This window comes from Octodon degus, unplaced genomic scaffold, assembly GCF_000260255.1.
Source record: "Octodon degus isolate 3935 unplaced genomic scaffold, OctDeg1.0 scaffold00033, whole genome shotgun sequence".
In the NCBI taxonomy this organism is placed as follows: Eukaryota; Metazoa; Chordata; class Mammalia; order Rodentia; family Octodontidae; genus Octodon; species Octodon degus.
In genome coordinates, this window is record NW_004524609.1 from 17,107,919 (window position 1) to 17,115,593 (window position 7,675).

A 7,675-nucleotide genomic window follows, 5' to 3' on the forward strand; every position below is an offset into this window, starting at 1 on the left:
GGGGGGCTGCTTGCCTTTTTATAATGACCAATGCCCGTAAGGATACCATCAATCTGTTTATCATGGTGGAGCCCTGTCTGCCCAATGAGCTCTTAACCATCCCCACTTCTTATACTATTACAGCAATGATTCAATGTCCACACGAGTCTGGGAGGCATCGAACATTCAAAGCAGAGCAGCCTCCCTCCCTTGAGGGCAGCCCAGCCGTAGGTACTACACTACAGTGGGCTCAGCCACAGCCCTGTGGGCACACCTCCTCTATTCCCATCTGTCCTGAGGCAGCAACACAGGCAGGAGTGGCTACCGGGGCCTGCTCACCCACAGCCTGGGGTCCAAGAGCCACTGTCCTCAGGAGCCCCCTGTGTAGTGGCAGACTGGGAAGGAATCACTGCCTCGTCCCCTCCCTCTGCTAGGACACTGTAGTATCTACACTCAGGCCCCTTGCAAACACATCAGAGCACCCCTGATGTAAGTTTACCCTGCAAGAAAAATGCCTCCCTCTTGCTGAGGCTTAGGGATGATCAGTGATGTGTCCACGATGGTACCCTCAGAAGTGCGCATGGGCTTTTCCGGCAAGATGGCAGGAGGAGAAGCAGACATGACCTGGGGACACCAGCATCTCTCTACTCAAGATCTCACCAGTTTGTTTGTTTAATTAAATTTGTGTGTGTGTGTGTGTGTGTGTGTGTGTGTGTGTGTGTGTGTTCAGCTCAGCCCAGAAGGGGGCGGGGCTGGCTGGCATGTGGTGCTGGGGGATTGAACCGCGGTCCCTGTGCTTTGCTGAGCTTGTTCTAAGTAGGTGCTTTAGACCACTGGGCCATCTCACCAGCCCTCTCACCACTTTACATGTTATGAAGTTGACTCCACTTTCACAGGAAATTATCAGCAGGCAAGCCACGATTAATATAGGTACAACTGGTCATGTTGCTCATGGGAAATCAACAGCTGTAAAAGCTGTTTCTGGTGTTCACGCTGTCGGGTTCAAAAATGAACTGGAAAGAAATATCACCATCAAGCTAGGATATGCTAATGCTAAGATTTATAAACTCGATGGCTCAACTTGTCCTCGGCCAGAATGGTATAGATCTTGTAGAAGTGGTACCCCTGATGAGTTTCCTACAGATAACCCAGGAACTAAGGGGAACTTCAGACTAGTCAGACATGTTTCTTTTGTCCACTGCCCCGGCCATGATATTTTAACGGCTACAATGCTGAATGGCGCAGCAGTGATGCATGCAACTCTTCTATGAATAGCAGGTAATGAATCCTGTTCTCAGCCTCAAATTTCTGAACACCTGGCTGCCATTGAAATTATGAAGCTAAAACATATTTTAATTCTGAAAAATAAAGTTGATTTACTAAAAGAAAGTCGGGCAAAAGAACAATATGAACAGATCCTTGCATTTGTACAAGGTACAGTAGCTGAAGGAGCTCCTATTATTCCTACTGCTGCTCCGCTGAAATACAATATTGAAGTTGTCTGTGAGTATATAGTAAACAAAATTCCAGTACCTACGAGAGACTTTACCTCAGAGCCTCGACTTATTGTAATTAGGTCTTTTGATGTTAACAAACCTGGCTGTGAAGTTGATGACCTGAAAGGGGGTGTAGCTGGTGGAAGTATTTTAAAAGGAGTATTAAAGGTGGGCCAGGAGATAGAAGTCAGACCAGGTATTGTTTCCAAAGATGGTGAGGGAAAACTCATGTGCAAACCGATCTTCTCCAAAATTGGATCACTTTGCGCAGAACACAATGGTCTTCAGTATGTTCCTCCAGGTGGTCTTATTGGAGTTGGAACAAAAACTGACCCAACATTGTGCCGAGCTGACAGAATGGCGGGACAGGTCCTTGGTGCAGCTGGAGCACTGCCTGAGATATTTACAGAACTGGAAACTTCCTATTCCGCCTTAGACGGCTTCTGGGAGTGCGCATGGAAGGAGACAAGGAAGCAGCAAAGGTACAAAAACACTCCAAAACAGAAGTGCTCACGGCAAACAGAGGCTCTCTGTCTACAGGAGGAAGAGTTAGTGCAGTGAGAGCTGATTTGGGTAAAATAGTTCTTACTAACCCTGTGTGCACAGAAGTAGGAGAAAAAATTGCCCTTAGCTGAGGAGTTGAGAAACACTGGCGTGGGCCGGGGAAATAGCTCAGCGGAATAAGCGCTTCCCTGACAAGTGGAAGGGCTCGAGTTCAATCCCTGGTGCCACAAAGAAAGAAAAAGAAACACTGGCATTTAATTGGTTGGGGTCAGATAAGAAGAGGAGTGACAAGCAAGCCAACCATAGATGATGAATGAAGAATTGCGGCTAAATAATACATGTGGATGAAGCCACGATTTTTCTTTACAACCTTAGGGATATATTTTTAAAACAAAAGTGGAAAAGTAATTTCATATGTTACTACCTTACTAGAAGTTGTCAGGTTAATCTTTGGTCAGGAAAATTAATGCCTAGTGCTTAAATAGTAGGGTCTTCAAATAATGAGTTAAGTTGGCATGTTGCTGGATTGATACACTTTTTCAAACTTACATGTCAGTGCAACTTACTTTGAAATGAAACTGGTTATTATAAACAGCTTTTGCTGTATTCAACATAACAAATGTGCTTGAAATAGTTTTCCTTGTTTTTCATGATTTATATTTTAGTATCACCAAGATAGAGGATTACCACAAAAGTTTACACTTGAAGACAAGAAGTGTTCTGGAAGGCTAGCTCTATTTGCCTTATGTTGATGTAACTTAAAAATAGAAGATGAAAAGCAAGTTAATTTGTTTAAAATAAAACGACCTTTTTGTCCATGAAAGTTCATTGACATTAGAATACCTTTAATATTGTTCATTCTTTAATATTAACCATCTTGTGAATGCTTTTTGTTTATACCTCTTGTTTTATACCTGAATCCAGCAGTCCTTCCCTACTGGAAATACTGTTATACTAAATGCTAAATAAATAATAAGTTCGGGCTGGAGAGATGGCTCAGTGGCTAAAGTACCTACTTAGAACAAGCTTAGCAAAGCACAGGGACCGAGGTTCAATCCCCCAGCACCACATGCCAGCCAGCCCCGCCCCCTGGTGGGCTGAGCTGGCCACACACACACACAATAAATAAATGTAAAAAAAAATAAATAAATAATAAGTTCAAGAAGAAGAAGAAGAAGAAGAAGAAGAAGAAGAAGAAGAAGAAGAAGAAGAAGAAGAAGAAGAAGCGCACGTGGGTCAGCACAGAAGGGCGCTCGTGCAGCAGGGGAAGGGCCAGTGGCTGCCGGGGCCAAGCGCATGAGCCAAGGGTGCCCGTGCTGCTGCTGCTGTTATTGTTGGGTGTTTTGCTTTGTTCTTTTGCAGTGCTCACACATGCAATGCAAGTGCTCTGCCAGTGAGCGAAGACCCAAGCCAAAGGTCTGTATTTTTATAGTTCAGAAAGAGAGAGAGAGACAGAGAGACAGACAAACAGAACTGTCTGGCGCCCTGGGTTTGGTTGTAACAAAATGAAAGAGCACCGTTTAGTGGCATAGAAGAATTACATACGTGACGTTCAAGCGTCTGCCCACAGGTAGAGCTCACAGGCGCAGGGCCTGCAGCCGTCTCTGCATGGGCCTGGTGCTGTGCACACTGCAGCCCTTCACCACAGTGTATCTCCTTCTGCCATCGCTGCTTCTTTGCACTCACAGCACTATGGGTCGGCTGGGACTGTTGCCAGGCTGTGTGGGAGGGGGAGGCCAGGTCAGCTCCGACTTCATCCTGCTGGGACAGCAGCTGCCCAGAGCACATTCTGGTGACAGATGGAGAAAGCGAAAGAGAGAGGAACACATGATGTCACTGAAGGCCAGCTCACGGTCACTTCCTCCTATGTCCTATACACGAGGGCAATCCTGATAAGTCACATGCCAAAGCATGAAAATTGATCATTCTGCTATCAAGAGGGTGTACAGAATTGAGCCGGGCCTAGTGGTGCACACCTGCAATCCCAGCACTCTGGGAGGCTGATGCAGGAGGGTGGCAAGTTTGATATAGGGTAAATAAATATAACTCTCAACCTGTTAGATGTTAGATGTGCCAAGTTTGTGTTCTCTAAAACTGAAGAGGGCTGAGAAGATAGCTCAGTGGAATTAGGCAAGCACAGGGACCACAGTTCAATCCCAGCACCACAAGTCATGTCAGCCCGGCCACCAGGGCAGGCTGAGCCAGCCAGAGCACAAGTGTGGTGAAGCATGCCTGTAATCCCAGCGCTGGGGTGGCTGAAAACAGGAAGATCACTATGAGTGTGAGCTGCATAGAGAGACCCTGTAACCACCGAATACATTTAAAAACACAAATAAATAATAAGAATAATCTGAAGAATGAATTTTAAAAAGCAATGGAGGTTAAGAGTAGGAAATACAGAGAGAGAGAGAGAGAGAGAGAGAGAGAGAGAGAGAGAGAGAGAGAGAGAGAGAGGAGAAAACCTGAAAAATGAGCTTCCAGGGGCCCAATTTTAGAGAGAAAGCTTTTATAGAGCAAAATCACGAGGTGGGTACAATATGGGATGAAACTATGATCAACTAACAAGATTACTAATTTAGCCACTTAGGTAATATTGATGCAAAGAAGAAGGAGGCCACGAAGCAAGTACACATGGAAAAAACAAGGTCCTTTTTAGGAAACAATAAACCGAGAGGTCTTGGTCACCCATGGAGTGACTGATACTAATTCGTTCTTTATCTCTCAGGGAGAAAGGGAGGCCTGCTCATTTCATCTTTCTCTTGAGGCCTGGCCTCCACCAGATGTGCTTCTGGCCGCAGTGGCAATGTGTTTTCATCCTTCATACTGTCTTCCCTGAGCATCCAACCCTGTCTGACTGGTGACAGCATTTTCCCCTAACTTAGCTGTCTACAATCCCAGCACTGTGGGAGGCTGAGGCAGGAGGATGCCAAGTTTGAATCCAGCCTGGACAACTTAGTGACTTAGCAAGACCCTGTCTCAAAATTAAAAAGAACTAGCAAAGTAGCTCACTGCAAAAGATCTCACTGACCACAGTTGGGGACCAGGGCTTGAACTCAGCGCTGTCCCCCTGGAAAGTCTGTGAGCTTACCCCTCTGCTAGCCTCACTCCCAGCCTGGGAAAACTATTAGGTGCTAGAAACAAAAAAGAATAGAAAAAACAAGGCAGAAAGATTCTCCCACAGTCCTCCTGCCCACCACCACCAAAAGCTCTGCCTGGGCATCACCAAGCACGGTGTCGCAGCAATGTCACCATCTGCTGGTGACCCACAAAGCCAGCAACCTTAAATAAAACCAAAATGGCTCCTGAAGGCTCTGGACAACCTCAACAAATGCTTACAAGAGCAATATATTCTTCCAAGAGCCGCTGTCAGTAACAATTCTCAGAGACAGGAAGCTGAAAGATTCAAAAAGCCAGCGCTTCAATTACCCAGCAGGCATTTTTAGAGCAGGCTCCCCGCAGAGTCGGGATCTAAGTAAGTTGTGTATGTCTGGAAGCCCTTGAGAACAAGCAGGAGGAGACCAGGAACTCACGTTTACCCTTTCCCCTCAGCTGGGTTTCTCTCTGTCACTGCAAAGGGTGGCCCCTGCTGGTTGCAAAATCAGAAACCGCCCAGAAGCAGAAGCGGTGAGCATTTGTTGTGCAGACCGATGGGCTTGAAGCAGCAAGGGAGACCATGATGAATAAAACCCCATCATTTGTGTAGCTCCCTGAGCCCTCGCTGGCCGCGCTGAGGCTCTGTGACCGGGAAAGATCAGACACTTGCCAAGGAATCGTGAAACATCTACCTGCTACCCATGCTGTGCCTGCCGCGCTCAAAGACAGGAGAGAAAAAGAAATGCAGCGAATGGTACAGCGGCGCTGACACGCTGGAGGACGCAGCGGGCCGGAGCAAGTTGTCCTTCCCACTGACAATCCAAGAAGCTGAGAAACAGGGGACATGGAGCCTTTGAATAGCTACATGTCCGAAATTTTGTATTTGACCACGTGTCTTAAGGGCTCGGATCTCTGCGTACACTGTCCTGAATGATGCCTCAGATGAAAGCAATTGTTGCCGGGCAAATGTCATTAAGCAATGACATAGGTAGAGGAATAAAAATGACCATTTGCTGAGAACCTACTTGGGCCAGGCATAAAACTGTGCGGACACTGGGCCTGTCTATGAGGCAGGGACAATGAGGCTCTGCGCCCTGTGAGGAAACAGGGACTGAGACAGAAAAGTTTGCTAACTTTCTAAGACATCCTGCTGGCACAGGCAAGAGGTGGGCTTCAAACTAGGTTTGGCTAAGCCCAAACTGCTGTTTCATTTGTTACACAGCCTCCCCGACGAGTAGATTAAAATACTTCATCTCCAAGTGGATGTAACTTGGCCAACTCGTGTTGCTATAAAATGTTCTTTGCAAGATTAAAAATTCTTCCCTAAGTGAGTGTGGTGACGCATGCCTATAATCCCAGCACTCGGGAGGCCAAGGCAGGAGGAGTGTTGTGAGTTCGAGACCAGTCTGGGCCACAAAGTGAGTTCAAGGCCAGCCTGAACTACATAGCGAGACCCTGTTTCAAAGCCAAAAAAAAAACAACTCCCAGTTATGACTGCCCCAGATCCTGACTCCCTTCCACATCAGATCCCTAGATCCCTGTGTGTCCTGCTCCCTTTGTTACTGTGGTGACACAGGACTCTGGACTCTGCTCAGCAATGCCACCCCTGCCCCAGCTCTCTCACTCTTTCTCCGCCCAACATTTTTAATGAACATTTTCAAATGTACGGTGAACTTGAAGCAACTCCACCATGAACGCCGTAAGCCCTCCACCGACATTCTACTGTCGGCCTCTGACTCCACTTGGTTTATTATGGAAGTAAAGCTCCTCATTTCAGATGTCTTTCAACGAAAATCGCCATCACCCTTATATTTCCTCTGCACAATCGGGCACACCTATAGTTAGCAAGCGCACTATTTTTATTTACCTTTCCACAGGTAAAATTTATATGCAGCAACTTACTCAGCTCCCAAGGGTTCATTTACTTTGGTTTGCAAATGCATACTCTGTGTATCCCAGATCTCTCCCCCACAGTGTGACCATCACCCCAGAAAGTTCCACCAAGTCCCACTCGATCCCCACCTCCTACAGCCAGAGGCGAGAGAGGAGTGATGCGCGCACCTGTCTGGGAGAGCCTTTGGGCTTACCGTGTACTCCGAGCTCTGCAGACATCAAGTATGCTGATACGTGAAGCTGCGTCTGCAGAGACAATAGTAGGAGATATTGGCTCCATGAACATGGTGGGCTTTTTTTGCCAGTTCTGCCAACTGGAGCTTTGCTGTCAAGGGACAGAGAGGCTGGGATTTCTTTGCATCCTAAGAGTTCTACTGAATTTTATGTCATTTGGAGCCTCCCTAGGCCAGGGGGACCTGTGGGGAATGAAAGGACTCACCGTCCCAGCAGAACTAATGGGTTTATTATGAAAGGCTACGGTTGCCACCACTCCACGCGGCAGGGAGGGAAGAGTATGTCCGGAAACCAAGTGTTCGCTGGCATACCTCGAGGTCCTTATGTTCCCGTAAGGACTGAGCGTTGGCAATTTCAAGAGTCACAGCCCAGGGGAAAGGGATATACCTATGTGTGTAAGCACAATGGTTTGGATAATTGTACTGTGGATCTCTGTTGGTCTATGGAAAGGAGCAGTCAATGCTTAATTTTTTTTT

At 46.9% G+C, this 7,675-nt stretch overlaps 1 pseudogene; it reads left to right on the forward strand.

Moving 5' to 3' along the window:
* The first annotated feature begins 577 nt into the window (after positions 1 to 577).
* On the forward strand, positions 578 to 2,125 carry LOC101586757 (annotated as a pseudogene).
* Positions 2,126 to 7,675: the final 5,550 nt, after the last annotated feature.